Here is an 18,422-nt window from a genome sequence, read left to right on the forward strand (position 1 = left end):
TACACATCTATCCCACTTGGACGGGCCCATAAAAAGGGACAATATATATGAATATATGTCAGGGCTAGAGTTGAGCGAACACCTGGATGTTCGGGTTCGAGAAGTTCGGCCGAACATCCCGGAAATGTTCGGGTTCGGGATCCGAACCCGATCCGAACTTCGTCCCGAACCCGAACCCCATTGAAGTCAATGGGGACCCGAACTTTTCGGCACTAAAACGGCTGTAAAACAGCCCAGGAAAGGGCTAGAGGGCTGCAAAAGGCAGCAACATGTAGGTAAATCCCCTGCAAACAAATGTGGATAGGGAAATTAATTAAAATAAAAATTAAATAAATAAAAATTAACCAAAATCAATTGGAGAGAGGTTCCATAGCAGAGAATCTGGCTTCCCGTCACCCACCACTGGAACAGTCCATTCTCAGATATTTAGGCCCCGGCACCCAGGCAGAGGAGAGAGGTCCCGTAACAGAGAATCTGTCTTCATGTCAGCAGAGAATTAGTCTGCATGTCATAGCAGAGAATGAGGCTTCACGTCAGCCACCACTGCAACAGTCCATTGGCATATATTTAGGCCTAGCACACAGGCAGAGGAGAGAGGTCCCGTAACAGAGAATCTGGCTTCATGTCAGCAGAGAATCAGTCTGCATGTCATAGCAGAGAATGAGGCTTCACGTCAGCCACCACTGCAACAGTCCATTGGCATATATTTAGGCCCAGCACACACACAGGCAGAGGAGAGAGGTCCCGTAACAGAGAATCTGGCTTCATGTCAGCAGAGAATCAGTCTGCATGTCATAGCAGAGAATGAGGCTTCACGTCAGCCACCACTGCAACAGTCCATTGGCATATATTTAGGCCCAGCACACACACAGGCAGAGGAGAGAGGTCCCGTAACAGAGAATCTGGCTTCATGTCAGCAGAGAATCAGTCTGCATGTCATAGCAGAGAATGAGGCTTCACGTCAGCCACCACTGCAACAGTCCATTGGCATATATTTAGGCCCAGCACACACACAGGCAGAGGAGAGAGGTCCCGTAACAGAGAATCTGGCTTCATGTCAGCAGAGAATCAGTCTGCATGTCATAGCAGAGAATGAGGCTTCACGTCAGCCACCACTGCAACAGTCCATTGGCATATATTTAGGCCCAGCACACACACAGGCAGAGGAGAGAGGTCCCGTAACAGAGAATCTGTCTTCATGTCAGCAGAGAATTAGTCTGCATGTCATAGCAGAGAATGAGGCTTCACGTCACCCACCACTGCAACAGTCCATTGGCATATATTTAGGCCTAGCACACAGGCAGAGCAGAGAGGTCCCGTAACAGACAATCTGGCTTCATGACAGCAGAGAATCAGTCTGCATGTCATAGCAGAGAATGAGGCTTCACGTCACCCACCACTGCAACAGTCCATTGGCATATATTTAGGCCTAGCACACAGGCAGAGCAGAGAGGTCCCGTAACAGACAATCTGGCTTCATGTCAGCAGAGAATCAGTCTGCATGTCATAGCAGAGAATGAGGCTTCACGTCACCCACCACTGCAACAGTCCATTGGCATATATTTAGGCCTAGCACACAGGCAGAGCAGAGAGGTCCCGTAACAGACAATCTGGCTTCATGACAGCAGAGAATCAGTCTGCATGTCATAGCAGAGAATGAGGCTTCACGTCACCCACCACTGCAACAGTCCATTGGCATATATTTAGGCCTAGCACACAGGCAGAGCAGAGAGGTCCCGTAACAGACAATCTGGCTTCATGTCAGCAGAGAATCAGTCTGCATGTCATAGCAGAGAATGAGGCTTCACGTCACCCACCACTGCAACAGTCCATTGGCATATATTTAGGCCTAGCACACAGGCAGAGCAGAGAGGTCCCGTAACAGACGATCTGGCTTCATGTCAGCAGAGAATCAGTCTGCATGTCATAGCAGAGAATCAGGCTTCACGTCAGCCACCACTGCAACAGTCCATTGTCATAAATTTAGGCCCAGCACCCAGGCAGAGGAGAGAGGTCCCGTAACAGACAATCTGGCTTCATGTCAGCAGAGAATTAGTCTGCATGTCATAGCAGAGAATCAGGCTTCATGTCAGCCACCACTGCAACAGTCCATTGGCATATATTTAGGCCTAGCACACAGGCAGAGGAGAGGTTCATTCAACTTTGGGTAGCATCGCAATATAATGGTAAAATGAAAATAAAAATAGGATTGAATGAGGAAGTGCCCTGGAGTCCAATAATATATGGTTATGGGGAGGTAGTTAATGTCTAATCTGGACAAGGGACGGACAGGTCCTGTGGGATCCATGCCTGGTTCATTTTTATGAACGTCAGCTTGTCCACATTGGCTGTAGACAGGCGGCTGCGTTTGTCTGTAATGACGCCCCCTGCCGTGCTGAATACACGTTCAGACAAAACGCTGGCTGCCGGGCAGGCCAGCACCTCCAAGGCATAAAAGGCTAGCTCTGGCCACGTGGACAATTTAGAGACCCAGAAGTTGAATGGGGCCGAACCATCAGTCAGTACGTGGAGGGGTGTGCACACGTACTGTTCCACCATGTTAGTGAAATGTTGCCTCCTGCTAACACGTTGCGTATCAGGTGGTGGTGCAGTTAGCTGTGGCGTGTTGACAAAAGTTTTCCACATCTCTGCCATGCTAACCCTGCCCTCAGAGGAGCTGGCCGTGACACAGCTGCCTTGGCGACCTCTTGCTCCTCCTCTGCCTTGGCCTTGGGCTTCCACTTGTTCCCCTGTGACATTTGGGAATGCTCTCAGTAGCGCGTCTACCAACGTGCGCTTGTACTCGCGCATCTTCCTATCACGCTCCAGTGCAGGAAGTAAGGTGGGCACATTGTCTTTGTAGCGTGGATCCAGCAGGGTGGCAACCCAGTAGTCCGCACAGGTTAAAATGTGGGCAACTCTGCTGTCGTTGCGCAGGCACTGCAGCATGTAGTCGCTCATGTGTGCCAGGCTGCCCAGGGGTAAGGACAAGCTGTCCTCTGTGGGAGGCGTATCGTCATCGTCCTGCCTTTCCCCCCAGCCACGCACCAGTGATGGACCCGAGCTGCGTTGGGTGCCACCCCGCTGTGACCATGCTTCATCCTCATCCTCCTCCACCTCCTCCTCATCCTCGTCCTCCTCGTCCTCCAGTAGTGGGCCCTGGCTGGCCACATTTGTACCTGGCCTCTGCTGTTGCAAAAAACCTCCCTCTGAGTCACTTCGAAGAGACTGGCCTGAAAGTGCTAAAAATGACCCCTCTTCCTCATCCTCCTCCTCCTCCTCCTGGGCCACCTCCTGTTCCATCATCGCCCTAAGTGTTTTCTCAAGGAGACATAGAAGTGGTATTGTAACGCTGATAACGGTGTCATCGCCACTGGCCATGTTGGTGGAGTACTCGAAACAGCGCAACAGGGCACACAGGTCTCGCATGGAGGCCCAGTCATTGGTGGTGAAGTGGTGCTGTTCTGTAGTGCGACTGACCCGTGCGTGCTGCAGCTGAAACTCCACTATGGCCTGCTGCTGCTCGCACAGTCTGTCCAGCATGTGCAAGGTGGAGTTCCACCTGGTGGGCACGTCGCATATGAGGCGGTGAGCGGGAAGGCCGAAGTTACGCTGTAGCGCAGACAGGCGAGCAGCGGCAGGATGTGAACGCCGGAAGCGCGAACAGACGGCCCGCACTTTATGCAGCAGCTCTGACATGTCGGGGTAGTTGTGAATGAACTTCTGCACCACCAAATTCAGCACATGCGCCAAGCAAGGGATGTGCGTCAAATTGGCTAGTCCCAGAGCTGCAACGAGATTTCGCCCATTATCACACACCACCAGGCCGGGCTTGAGGCTCACCGGCAGCAACCACTCGTCGGTCTGTTGTTCAATACCCCGCCACAACTCCTGTGCGGTGTGGGGCCTGTCCCCCAAACATATGAGTTTCAGAATGGCCTGCTGACGTTTACCCCGGGCTGTGCTGAAGTTGGTGGTGAAGGTGTGTGGCTGACTGGATGAGCAGGTGGAAGAAGAGGAGGAGGAAGCCGAGAAGGAGGAGGTGGCAACAGGAGGCAAAGAATGTTGCCCTGCGATCCTTGGCGGCGGCAGGACGTGCGCCAAACAGCTCTCCGCCTGGGGCCCAGCTGCCACTACATTTACCCAGTGTGCAGTTAGGGAGATATAGCGTCCCTGGCCGTGCTTACTGGTCCACGTATCTGTGGTTAGGTGGACCTTGCTACAGATGGCGTTGCGCAGTGCACACTTGATTTTATCGGATACTTGGTTGTGCAGGGAAGGCACGGCTCTCTTGGAGAAGTAGTGCCGGCTGGGAACAACATACTGTGGGACAGCAAGCGACATGAGCTGTTTGAAGCTGTCTGTGTCCACCAGCCTAAATGACAGCATTTCATAGGCCAGTAGTTTAGAAATGCTGGCATTCAGGGCCAGGGATCGAGGGTGGCTAGGTGGGAATTTACGCTTTCTATCAAATGTTTGTGAGATGGAGAGCTGAACGCTGGCGTGTGACATGGTTGAGACGCTTGGTGACGGAGGTGGTGGTGGTGGTGTTGGTGGTACATCCCCTGTTTGCTGGGCGGCAGGTGCCAACGTTCCTCCAGAGGCGGAGGAAGAGGCCGAGGCGGCAGCAGCAGAATAGGCCGAGGCGGCAGCAGCAGAAGAGGTAGCAGGGGGAGCCTGAGTGACTTCCTTGGTTTTAAGGTGTTTACTCCACTGCAGTTCATGCTTTGCATGCAGGTGCCTGGTCATGCAGGTTGTGCTCAGGTTCAGAACGTTAATGCCTCGCTTCAGGCTCTGATGGCACAGCGTGCAAACCACTCGGGTCTTGTCGTCAGCACATTGTTTGAAGAAGTGCCATGCCAGGGAACTCCTTGAAGCTGCCTTTGGGGTGCTCGGTCCCAGATGGCGGCGGTCAGTAGCAGGCGGAGTCTCTTGGCGGCGGGTGTTCTGCTTTTGCCCACTGCTCCCTCTTTTGCTACGCTGTTGGCTCGGTCTCACCACTGCCTCTTCCTCCGAACTGTGAAAGTCAGTGGCACGACCTTCATTCCATGTGGGGTCTAGGACCTCATCGTCCCCTGCATCGTCTTCCACCCAGTCTTGATCCCTGACCTCCTGTTCAGTCTGCACACTGCAGAAAGACGCAGCAGTTGGCACCTGTGTTTCGTCATCATCAGAGACATGCTGAGGTGGTATTCCCATGTCCTCATCATCAGGAAACATAAGTGGTTGTGCGTCAGTGCATTCTATGTCTTTCACCGCTGGGGAAGGGCTAGGTGGATGCCCTTGGGAAACCCTGCCAGCGGAGTCTTCAAACAGCATAAGAGACTGCTGCATAACTTGAGGCTGAGACAGTTTCCCTGGTATGCATGGGGGTGATGTGACAGACTGATGGGGTTGGTTTTCAGGCGCCATCTGTGCGCTTTCTGCAGAAGACTGGGTGGGAGATAATGTGAACGTGCTGGATCCACTGTCGGCCACCCAATTGACTAATGCCTGTACCTGCTCAGGCCTTACCATCCTTAGAACGGCATTGGGCCCCACCATATATCGCTGTAAATTCTGGCGGCTACTGGGACCTGAGGTAGTTGGTACACTAGGACGTGTGGATGTGGCAGAACGGCCACGTCCTCTCCCAGCACCAGAGGGTCCACTAACACCACCACGACCATGTCCACGTCCGCGTCCCTTACTAGATGTTTTTCTCATTGTTATGGTTCACCACAACAACAAATATATTATTTGGCCCAATGTATTGTATTCAAATTCAGCGGGATATAAATTTGAGGCCTAGTATTTAGGCGCTGGGTGACCGGTATGGATTTAGTGACAGAATTAGACTTGGAAATGCACAGAAGCGTGTGTGTGAAGTTATTCTGAATGACCCAATGTGCACCTTGAATATTATATACCCTTTTTGGGATAGATTTCAAATAGCTCTGATATAGCAGGAACCACTAAATTATGAAATTGCTAAATTGGGAATTGTACTTCAACCCAGAACAAAAAATGTGCTTTGACGGGCACTAAATAACTTTCCCAGCTACAACAGTACAGCGGTAACGAGAGATTTAGAGGGATTTAAATTTGAGGCCTAGTATTTAGGCGCTGGGTGACAGGTATGGGTTTAGTGACAGAATTAGACTTGGAAATACACAGTAGCGGGTGTGTGTGAAGTTATTCTGAATGACCCAATGTGCACCTTCAATATTATATACCCTTTTTGGGATAGATTTCAAATAGCTCTGATATAGCAGGAACCACTAAATTATGAAATTGCTAAATTGGGAATTGTACTTCAACCCAGAACAAAAAATGTGCTTTGACGGACACTAAATATCTTGCCCAGCAACAACAGTACAGCGGTGGGTAACGAGAGATTTAGAGGGATTTAAATTTGAGGCCTAGTATTTAGGCGCTGGGTCACCGGTATGGATTTAGTGACAGAATTAGACTTGGAAATGCACAGAAGCGTGTGTGTGAAGTTATTCTGAATGACCCTATGTGCACCTTCAATATTATATACCCTTTTAGGGATAGATTTCAAATAGCTCTGATATAGCAGAAACCACTAAATTATGAAATTGCTAAATTGGGAATTGTACTTCAACCCAGAACAAAAAATGTGCTTTGACGGACACTAAATATCTTGCCCAGCAACAACAGTACAGCGGTGGGTAACGAGAGATTTAGAGGGATTTAAATTTGAGGCCTAGTATTTAGGCGCTGGGTGACAGGTATGGGTTTAGTGACAGAATTAGACTTGGAAATACACAGTAGCGGGTGTGTGTGAAGTTATTCTGAATGACCCAATGTGCACCTTCAATATTATATACCCTTTTAGGGATAGATTTCAAATAGCTCTGATATAGCAGGAACCACTAAATTATGAAATTGCTAAATTGGGAATTGTACTTCAACCCAGAACAAAAAATGTGCTTTGACGGACACTAAATATCTTGCCCAGCAACAACAGTACAGCGGTGGGTAACGAGAGATTTAGAGGGATTTAAATTTGAGGCCTAGTATTTAGGCGCTGGGTCACCGGTATGGATTTAGTGACAGAATTAGACTTGGAAATGCACAGAAGCGTGTGTGTGAAGTTATTCTGAATGACCCTATGTGCACCTTCAATATTATATACCCTTTTAGGGATAGATTTCAAATAGCTCTGATATAGCAGAAACCACTAAATTATGAAATTGCTAAATTGGGAATTGTACTTCAACCCAGAACAAAAAATGTGCTTTGACGGACACTAAATATCTTGCCCAGCAACAACAGTACAGCGGTGGGTAACGAGAGATTTAGAGGGATTTAAATTTGAGGCCTAGTATTTAGGCGCTGGGTCACCGGTATGGATTTAGTGACAGAATTAGACTTGGAAATGCACAGAAGCGTGTGTGTGAAGTTATTCTGAATGACCCTATGTGCACCTTCAATATTATATACCCTTTTAGGGATAGATTTCAAATAGCTCTGATATAGCAGAAACCACTAAATTATGAAATTGCTAAATTGGGAATTGTACTTCAACCCAGAACAAAAAATGTGCTTTGACGGACACTAAATATCTTGCCCAGCAACAACAGTACAGCGGTGGGTAACGAGAGATTTAGAGGGATTTAAATTTGAGGCCTAGTATTTAGGCGCTGGGTGACAGGTATGGATTTAGTGACAGAATTAGACTTGGAAATACACAGTAGCGGGTGTGTGTGAAGTTATTCTGAATGACCCTATGTGCACCTTCAATATTATATACCCTTTTAGGGATAGATTTCAAATAGCTCTGATATAGCAGAAACCACTAAATTATGAAATTGCTAAATTGGGAATTGTACTTCAACCCAGAACAAAAAATGTGCTTTGACGGACACTAAATATCTTGCCCAGCAACAACAGTACAGCGGTGGGTAACGAGAGATTTAGAGGGATTTAAATTTGAGGCCTAGTATTTAGGCGCTGGGTCACCGGTATGGATTTAGTGACAGAATTAGACTTGGAAATGCACAGAAGCGTGTGTGTGAAGTTATTCTGAATGACCCTATGTGCACCTTCAATATTATATACCCTTTTAGGGATAGATTTCAAATAGCTCTGATATAGCAGAAACCACTAAATTATGAAATTGCTAAATTGGGAATTGTACTTCAACCCAGAACAAAAAATGTGCTTTGACGGACACTAAATATCTTGCCCAGCAACAACAGTACAGCGGTGGGTAACGAGAGATTTAGAGGGATTTAAATTTGAGGCCTAGTATTTAGGCGCTGGGTCACCGGTATGGATTTAGTGACAGAATTAGACTTGGAAATGCACAGAAGCGTGTGTGTGAAGTTATTCTGAATGACCCTATGTGCACCTTCAATATTATATACCCTTTTAGGGATAGATTTCAAATAGCTCTGATATAGCAGAAACCACTAAATTATGAAATTGCTAAATTGGGAATTGTACTTCAACCCAGAACAAAAAATGTGCTTTGACGGACACTAAATATCTTGCCCAGCAACAACAGTACAGTGGTGGGTAACGAGAGATTTAGAGGGATTTAAATTTGAGGCCTAGTATTTAGGCGCTGGGTCACCGGTATGGATTTAGTGACAGAATTAGACTTGGAAATGCACAGAAGCGTGTGTGTGAAGTTATTCTGAATGACCCTATGTGCACCTTCAATATTATATACCCTTTTAGGGATAGATTTCAAATAGCTCTGATATAGCAGAAACCACTAAATTATGAAATTGCTAAATTGGGAATTGTACTTCAACCCAGAACAAAAAATGTGCTTTGACGGACACTAAATATCTTGCCCAGCAACAACAGTACAGCGGTGGGTAACGAGAGATTTAGAGGGATTTAAATTTGAGGCCTAGTATTTAGGCGCTGGGTGACAGGTATGGGTTTAGTGACAGAATTAGACTTGGAAATACACAGTAGCGGGTGTGTGTGAAGTTATTCTGAATGACCCAATGTGCACCTTCAATATTATATACCCTTTTTGGGATAGATTTCAAATAGCTCTGATATAGCAGGAACCACTAAATTATGAAATTGCTAAATTGGGAATTGTATTTCAACCCAGAACAAGAAATGTGCTTGAACGGACACTAAATAACTCGCCCAGCTACAGCACTAGGGACAGATTTAGCTGGATATAAATTTGAGGCCTAGTATTTAGGCGCTGGGTGACCGGTATGGATTTAGTGACAGAATTGACAGGCGCAGCTTGCCCCTGATTTTGTATATGGCCAAAAAATGAACAGACTATTGCTGGTTAAATGCACTTGGTGTGACAGCTTCACCCTGATGTAGGCTTTAGCCAAAAAACAACCACACCATTGAGGGTTAAATGCACTTGGTGACAGGCGCAGCTTGCCCCTGATTTTGTATATGGCCAAAAAATGAACAGACTATTGCTGGTTAAATGCACTTGGTGTGACAGCTTCACCCTGATGTAGGCTTTAGCCAAAAAACAACCACACCATTGAGGGTTAAATGCACTTGGTGACAGGCGCAGCTTGCCCCTGATTTTGTATATGGCCAAAAAATGAACAGACTATTGCTGGTTAAATGCACTTGGTGTGACAGCTTCACCCTGATGTAGGCTTTAGCCAAAAAACAACCACACCATTGAGGGTTAAATGCACTTGGTCGCAGCTTGTGCTGGCGCACCACAAGACACAAAATGGCCGCCGATCACCCCAGAAAAATGAGACTGACAAACGGTCTGTGCAGCCTAAAAACAGTGAGCAATTGAGGATCAGCAGCTCAATGATCCACAGCTGCAGATCGATCAGTTAATCAAGTCCTTTGGAGGAGTTAATCTGCCTAATCTCGCCCTACTGTCGCAGCCGCAACCTCTCCCTACGCTAATCAGAGCAGAGTGACGGGCGGCGCTATGTGACTCCAGCTTAAATAGAGGCTGGGTCACATGGTGCTCTGGCCAATCACAGCCATGCCAATAGTAGGCATGGCTGTGATGGCCTCTTGGGGCAAGTAGTATGACGCTTGTTGATTGGCTGCTTTGCAGCCTTTCAAAAAGCGCCAAGAAAGCGTCACAAAAGCGCGAAGAAAGCGACGAACACCGAACCCGAACCCGGACTTTTACGAAAATGTCCGGGTTCGGGTCCGTGTCACGGACACCCCAAAATTCGGTACGAACCCGAACTATACAGTTCGAGTTCGCTCATCCCTAGTCAGGGCATATATACATATATATATATACAGACGTGGACAAAATTGTTGGTACCCTTTGGTCAATGAAAGAAAAAGTCACAATGGTCACAGAAATAACTTTAATCTGACAAAAGTAATAATAAATTAAAATTCTATAAATGTTAACCAATGAAAGTCAGACATTGTTTTTCAACCATGCTTCAACAGAATTATGTAAAAAAATAAACTCATGAAACAGGCATGGACAAAAATGATGGTACCCCTAACTTAATATTTTGTTGCGCAACCTTTTGAGGCAATCACTGCAATCAAACGCTTCCTGTAACTGTCAATGAGACATCTGCACCTCTCAGCAGGTATTTTGGCCCACTCCTCATGAGCAAACTGCTCCAGTTGTGTCCGGTTTGAAGGGTGCCTTTTCCAGACTGCATGTTTCAGCTCCTTCCAAAGATGCTCAATAGGATTGAGGTCAGGGCTCATAGAAGGCCACTTTAGAATAGTCCAATTTTTTCCTCTTAGCCATTCTTGGGTGTTTTTAGCGGTGTGTTTTGGGTCATTGTCCTGTTGCAAGACCCATGACCTGCGACTGAGACCAAGCTTTCTGACACTGGCTAGTACATTTCTCTCTAGAATTCCTTGATAGTCTTGAGATTTCATTGTACCCTGCACAGATTCAAGACACCCTGTGCCAGACGCAGCAAAGCAGCCCCAGAACATAACAGAGCCTCCTCCATGTTTCACAGTAGGGACAGTGTTCTTTTCTTGATATGCTTCATTTTTTCGTCTGTGAACATACAGCTGATGTGCCTTGGCAAAAACTTCGATTTTTGTCTCATCTGTCCACAGGACATTCTCCCAGAAGCTTTGTGGCTTGTCAACATGTAGTTTGGCATATTCCAGTCTTGCTTTTTTATGATTCGTTTTCAACAATGGTGTCCTCCTTGGTCGTCTCCCATGTAGTCCACTTTGGCTCAAACAACGACGGATGGTGCGATCTGACACTGATGTTCCTTGAGCATGAAGTTCACCTTGAATCTCTTTAGAAGTCTTTCTAGGCTCTTTTGTTACCATTCGGATTATCCGTCTCTTAGATTTGTCATCAATTTTCCTCCTGCGGCCACGTCCAGGGAGGTTGGCTACAGTCCCATGGATCTTAAACTTATGAATAATATGTGCAACTGTACTCACAGGAACATCTAGTTGCTTGGAGATGGTCTTATAGCCTTTACCTTTAACATGCTTGTCTATAATTTTCTTTCTGATCTCTTGAGACAGCTCTTTCCTTTGCTTCCTCTGGTCCATGTCGAGTGTGGTACACACCATATCACCAAACAACACAGTGATTACCTGGAGCCATATATATAGGCCCAATGGCTGATTACAAGGTTGTAGACACCTGTGATGCTAATTAGTGGACACACCTTGAATTAACATGTCCCTTTGGTCACATTATGTTCTGTGTTTTCTAGGGGTACCATCATTTTTGTCCATGCCTGTTTCATGAGTTTATTTTTTTACATAATTCTGTTGAAGCATGGTTGAAAAACAATGTCTGACTTTCATTGGTTAACATTTATAGAATTTTAATTTATTATTACTTTTGTCAGATTAAAGTTATTTCTGTGACCATTGTGACTTTTTCTTTCATTGACCAAAGGGTACCAACAATTTTGTCCACGTCTGTATATTTAAATCTAACACTTCCCTCAACAGCAGTGATTCTAAGAGCGACTTCTGTCATCTGCATGTGATACTCACTCACAGTAATGTTTCACTGCCACAGCAGACTTCCTATGCGTGTTACTGCAAGGCACAGTGTTCTACACCACTCTAAAAGGCTCTCAGCAGCCAGGAAATAGCCGTTTTTAATGTGATTCCCCACAAATAAATTTGGTTCGAACCCAATTTTTTCAGAAAGTTCTTGAGAAATGCGCTCATCTCTAACAGTAATCATAGCACATTGAATTACTCTGCTGAAAACAAAGTTGAATGAAATGGAATGAATGGCGCTTTAATAATAATAAATAATATTAATAAATGCACGATTGAAATTTCATAAAACAAATAGCCCTACGGTAATGTTTTTGCTGTTTACACTATCATAATTTGCAATCAGATTTTTCATCCTTCAAAACGAATTTCAGACTTATTTCCTGAGGACAGATTCCAAAATCAAACTGTCTTTTTTTTTGTTGCAAAAATGAAGCAAGGGTTGTAATTAAGAACTAACCTACTTGTAAAAGCATGAACTTCCTGAGAAATGTCAATAAGATCAAGTTAACAAATACTACTGTACCGTACAATGTATTACTACCTTCTAGGCTTGCAAAAATAGATCAGTCTTTAACAGGTCATGTTTCAGGACTTTTTAGATAATTAAATATGTAATGGGCAATATAATTATTGCCCATTGATCAAGAATTCCTACAGAAGTTCTCTAGGATAGGTTATCCTACAGTGATGACTTGTTGGGGAATCCTAGGAACTGCAATTAAAAGGGGTTGTATGACTTGATATATTTTTGTAGATAAGGTTCAGAACAGTGAAGAAAAAAAAAAATATAAAAAAAAAAATATATAAAAAAAAAGGCGTTACTCACCTCCCCAATCTGACATTCTGATGCTTACTGGGTCTTTGCTGGTCTCCACTTCTGGACTAGACACACAGTAAATAACAGGGAGCTACTCAGTTAACCACTGACCACATTACCCTGGGTTCACACCTGAACATTCGCGATGGAGCGCTCTGTGTGCGCGATTGTACCGGCGTTTGCAATCGCGCATACAGAGACAAGGGAACGCGCGACAATGGGCGTTCGCTTGTCTCTGTATGCGCGATTGCAAACGCCGGTACAATAATGTTCACACTTGAGCGTTCAAACGCGCTATAAAACGCTCAACACATGAAACCCAATGCTTCCCTATGGCCCTGGTTCACACTTGAGCGTTTTACAGCGCGTTTGAATGCACTGAAAAACACCCTACGCTCAAAAAAGTTCTTGAGCTTCTTTGGGGCGTTTTGTCGCGCGTTCCCGTACATAGACTTTCGGGAACGCGCGACAATGGGCGTTCGCTTGTCTCTGTATGTGCGATTGCAAACGCCGGTACAATCGCGCATACAGAGCGCTCCTTTCAGAACGCTCAGCTGTGAACCCAGGGTCTATGTACGGGAACGCGCGACAAGACGCCCCAAAGAAGCTCATGTACTTCTTGGGGCGTCTGGTGTTTTACAGCGCAATCGTACGCGCTGTAAAACGCCCAGGTGAGAACCATTCCCATAGGGAATCATTGGTTTCTCCATGTTGAGCGTTTTACAGCGCGTAGGAACGCGCTGTAAAACGCTCAGGTGTGAACCCAGCCTTAGTGATCTACCTAGGCCGGTGAGTGAACTGACGTTGTATGTATATGGGAGATCAGAAGAGATAGCTGTTGGCCAAATTATCATTTGGTCAACAGTTATTTAAGATGTATGGACACCTTTAGGAACACTTCTTGTGGTGATGAAGCTTTAGTTATAGCATTTCTATATGGTTGATGAGGGAAAACTCTAGTCTTAATACTTGTCACTCTATGGCTCTGATTTATCATGTCTTCACTCTAGAATTTTGGCTTCAAAAGTTGCAAAAAGAGGCATTTGCAATTTCTAGACAACATTTTTAGGTTTAAAGGTAGGACAAAGTTATCAAACAAAATGCCCATTTGATAAATGTTGCATATAGTATGCTAACTTAGATTCATTCAAAACTGGCTTCAAATATTCCCTAAATTCCCCTCTATTTATTTTACCCTTTATTCTACTTTCTTAGGTATTATATGATACAGAACCTTTTTTGTCATTTTTATGAGATCATTCCAAAACAACTAAAAATAGTTCAATTTAGTTTGGACAATAAGTTCTTGTTTTTTCATGGCTCTATAATTGTTCTTTTCCCCTAAAAATCTAACTTAATTTAATTTTCACAGAGAAAAAATAACCTAAGTTAAGAGAAGAGGCAGCACGGCAGGTTTTTATCTACAAAACCACAGTAGAAATTACCTTACAGCATGTTACATAGGAATTCAGTAGCATCGTAATTCTTTGCACTCTCTCTTTATCGATGATGCAAAAATGTGTTCATATCTGTTCCTGAAACTGAAAACTGCATGACAACAGATGGTGTTGATGAAAAATGTGCTTTTGGCATTGCAACCAGTTTTTCTGAAGTTTCTGTCTTTGGTAAGTGTGATTATAAGTGCATTATTATAAATGTTTGAGCTTCCATGTCAGTGGACTTTTTAATGTTTGGGATTATCTCTCTGTTAGCTATAAGTTTAAATTAAATTACTTTTTATGAATGTGGACAATTGCCAAATTACAAGGTAGGTTATTTCGCACAGCTGTTTGGAAAGAAGAAAACAAATTAATCAAAGTAAAGGGAAAAATCTATGTCTGCCAAGGATTTACCAAGGAATCTAGTGTCAGAGTTCACTTGGCTAAAGAAAACGCCAGGGTTCTAACACCATAATATCTCATAACAGCCATTAGATTAAGTTCATAGTGTGTTTTATCCCTATCTCAGAAGCAGATGTCTGTATACATATTGTATACTATTATGTTACATAATAGTCCCCACATGATGCACTCCTAGTCTTATTTCTCCCAGTAGATAAGTCAAATAGCATACTTTTAAGTGCCAAGCTATCTACATACCTTTTTTCACTTCAGTGTTGATGGCTGACAGAAAATAATTTGGAGCTTGTGTTCTACAGGTTTCAGGTCATTTTAATGTTGGTCCACACTTCATAGTTAGGCCTCTTTCACATGACCATGTGTCCCCCGTGACCGTATTGCGGCCTGCATACGGTGGGTCTGCAATACACGGGGCACTGGCAGTGTGCATTCTGCATCACAGATGCGTACCCATTAACTTAAATGGGTCCACATATCCAGAGATGCTTTTGTGGGGTTCCGTTCTTCAACTTGTTCTATCCTTTGGCAGAACGGAGGGATCGTGGAACCCAGTCAAGTGAATGGGATCGCGATCCACATGTGGCTGGCCCACGGTTGGTGCACGTGCATTGCGGACCTTATTGCGATGTGTGCATTGTCCCATTACCTAATCAATAAAAAAAAAAAAGAAAATATGTAAACATATTTTAGCAACCATCGGTGGAAAATGCATCGCATCTGCACTTGCTTGCGGATGCGATTTTTCACACAGCCCCATTCACTTCTATGGGGCCAGCGTAGCGCGAAAAACGCAGAATATAGAACATGCTGCGATTTTCACTCAATGCACAAGTGATGTGTGAAAAACAACACACATGTACACAGCCCCATTGAAATGAATGGGTTCGGATTCCGTGCAAGCGCAATGCGTTTGCATCACGCATTGCACACGTGTGAAATACTCGCTCTTGCCTGCACATGGTGCAGTTTCCACAAGTTTTTTCCCTTTTTGTTGCAGCAAAAAACTGCAGTGCAAAATACAGTACCAGCAACGTGTATGAAATTAGACAAATGTCATATATACTGCAAAGAGAAATTGGGGGTCAGTCAGCACATCCAGTGCGCAGGTGCGCGTTGCTATCGCTGAAAGCAAAAAGGCATAAAAAACATACAATGCAACAGCACTCTGCAAACCAAATAAAGTACAATAATGCCAAAATAATAGAAAGTATCCTGCTGCAAATGCTACGCTAATAAATTTTAGATGCTTGGCAAATCATTTTGTACAAAATAAGACGGGAACCTAACACTAAATACCATATTAACTGGTGCCATACTAAAGAATTTACAAAAAAAACGCAGGTGCAAAAAACACTACTAAAAACGCAAAAGTGCAGAAAAACACCAGCGGAAAAATTTTGTCAAAGCAGTCTTAAGCCTCTTGCACACGAATGTTGTGCATCGGTTCCGTGCATTAGGGACCACAATTTTCAGTCCCCAATGCACGGGCAATGTCCATGCTGCGGACAGGATGGATCAAGACCTAATCAACTTGAATGGGTCTGTGATCCGTCCGCAGCGGCACACATCCTGAACTCAGTCAGGCAGCGATTCGTTGCCAAATACCCCGGTGTCCATGAAGTCTTGCGGCAGGCCAGGAAAATCTCTGCTTATTTTAGAAGTTCCTTAACGGCCATGGCTCACCTTGCTGATGTTCACCAGCGACACCACCTGCCCGTCAGACTTCTGATTTGTGACAGCCCAACACATTGGAACTCCACCTTGTATATACTTGATAGGCTGCTCCAGCAGCAATGTGCTATTAACGACTAGCTGTATGAACTCTGTAGCAGGACAGGTTCTTGGGAGCTAGATTTCTTTTCACTGAGCCAGTGGCTGCTCATACGCGATACATGCAGACTACTGCGGCCATTTGATGAGATCATCAAACTGGTCATTCGCAGCCAGGGCACCATCAGTGACATTGTGCCTTACGCCTTCTTTCCGGAGCGCGTATTGCGTCCTGTCATTGATCAAACCGTCGAGGAGCAAGAGCAGGAAGATGAGGAAGTCGCAATGCTGAATAAATTCCCTGGGGGGCCACTCCATCTGAGACAAGTCTACAGGAGTCTGAAGCGGAGTCAGAGGAGGATGGTGGCTGGGGGGAGGAGCAAGAAGAGCAGGCTTTGAGGGGGACTTTAAAATTTTCAGTGATCACTGGTGTTGTCCGTGGCTGAGGGGAGGAGACCGAGGAGGACATTCTCCTGGGTGATGAGCAGGAGCCAGGGTGCTCCACCACTTCCAATTTAGAGCAAATGGGGGCCTTCATGCTCCAGTCTTTGAAGAGGGACTCTGTATAAAAAGCACAAAGGGCAAGGACCAGTTCTGGGTGGAAGCGTACTTAGACCCCGTTACAAAAACAAAATGGCGGACATATTACCAGCATCATAGAGGGCTGTCAGAATGCAGCATTTCCAGGCCTTGCGGCGAGAGATGCTGCATTCTTCTGTTGCAGAGGAATTTCCACCTACAGCGAAACAGGTGCTGGTACTAATCCTACCGCATCGGCAAGAAAAGGGCGGTTTGAAGATGTGTTGGTCACTTTGGATATGAGATTATTCTTGCAGCCAACCCATTGACAGCCGCCCTCCAGATCCAGCCTCAGGGACGTCTAGACCAACAGGTGTCTGACTACATCGGGTTAACAGCCGATATGGATGCTCTGAGAAGCGAGGAACCCCTGGACTACTGGGTGTGCAGGCTTGACCTGTGGCCATAGCTGGCACAATTTTCCATTGAACTCTTGTCTTGCCCCTCGTTGAGTGTCCTGTCTGAAAGGACGTTCAGCGCAGCAGGGCGGATCGTGACCGATAAGTGCACTTGCCTAGCTCACAACAATGTGGACTACCTCACATTTCTAAAAATGAACGAGGCATGGATCTCAGAGGAATTCAACACCTGTGATGAGCACATGTAATTGAATTTCCTCATGCCAGCCCACACATATCCGCCATCACAAAGAACAAAGAATGATCATTGTCTTATGTATATACAACGGCATAAAAGGCTTTTTCTGTCAGGTGAATGCCTAATTTTTGGGGCCTGTACAGGCCTATAGTAAAATAGTTATCCAGTGACTGTCTAATATACCTCCAGGCTCCAGCCACATAATCACTTGTTCTTTTTTGTCAGGTGAATGCCTAATTTTTGGGTCCTGTACTGGCTTACAGTAAAATTGTTATCCAGTGACCGCCTAATGTACCTTTAGCCACATAATCAATTGTTATTTTCTGTCAGATGAATGCCTAATTTTTGGGGCCTGTACCCCACTGGCCTACGGTAAAATTATTATTCAGTGACCGCCTAATAGACGTCCAGCCACATAATCACTTGTTTTTTTCTGTCAGGTGAAAGCAAAATTTTTAGGTGCCTGTACTACACTGGCCTACAGTAAAATTGTTAATCAGTGACCGCCTAATGTACCTCCAGAAACATAATTACTTGTTTTTTTCTGTCAGGTGAATGCCTAATTTTTGGGGCCTGTACTCCCGTGGCCTAAAATAAAAATGTGCTAGGCTCCAGCAGGGCATATTTTTGAGAGTTTCCTTTTAAGACGCATAAAAATGGCTCCTGATTAAAATACATATTTTTGGGGGGAATTTTTGCCATTGTCACTGCCCATGTTGTGGGACTATTTGTGCCCTTCTAGTATGTATTTGGTGGCTGCAAATATGATCTGAAGGTTTTTAAGGTTCGCCTGCCATTAAAGTCAATGAGCTCCGCTGCGAACGCGCGTTTCACGAATCTTCCCGGCCGAT

Source organism: Bufo gargarizans, chromosome 3, assembly GCF_014858855.1.
Source record: "Bufo gargarizans isolate SCDJY-AF-19 chromosome 3, ASM1485885v1, whole genome shotgun sequence".
NCBI classification, from domain to species: domain Eukaryota; kingdom Metazoa; phylum Chordata; class Amphibia; order Anura; family Bufonidae; genus Bufo; species Bufo gargarizans.